The sequence below is a fragment of the Nannospalax galili genome, unplaced genomic scaffold (assembly GCF_000622305.1).
Source record: "Nannospalax galili isolate Female #2095 unplaced genomic scaffold, S.galili_v1.0 scaffold648, whole genome shotgun sequence".
Taxonomy (NCBI): Eukaryota; Metazoa; Chordata; class Mammalia; order Rodentia; family Spalacidae; genus Nannospalax; species Nannospalax galili.
The window spans coordinates 4,848,436-4,849,053 of NW_008360311.1; positions in this window are offsets into that span (position 1 = coordinate 4,848,436).

A 618-nucleotide genomic window follows, 5' to 3' on the forward strand; every position below is an offset into this window, starting at 1 on the left:
CCCGGCCCCGCCCCCACCCCGCCCCGCTTCCTCTCTACCCGCCCTCCCGCTGCACCCCGGGGTCCCAGCTCCCACCCGGGTCGCCGCTTTCCCCTGGGGCCCCGCGCTTCGTGGAAGTCACGTGGTGGCCCTGAAACCCCGGCGGTGGCGAAGCCCACCCACGGGAGGCTCCTGGGTGGCTTTGGGGTCCGAAACCCCGGCGGGTGGCTTGGTGGGCGGTTTCCCCGCGCCCGGTGCTGCGGCCTTTGCGCACGGCCATGCCTCCCTCTGCGCCCAGCGCTGGTCAGCGACGGGGACTTTCTCCGCCGAGACCCTGACTCTCCTGGAGGCGGCGGGGACACGGGAGGCCAGCACGAGTCCCGGGGCATCCCGGGGCCCTTCGGCTCCCGGTCCTGTAGGAGGGAGCGGGGCGGGGCCGCCCGGAGGGTGAACGGGGTGAGGACGGGGCGGGAGGAGGGTGTCCCTAGGTGAACCGGTGACCGGCGGCCCGGGAGAATCTGCCACGCCGGACGTCCCTCGTCACAGATCCGGGATCTGGGTAGCGGGTTCATTCCGACAGACTTTGAGACTCAGGCGACACTTGCTCAAGGGCCAGGAGGTGTGGTTGCGCGCGCCACA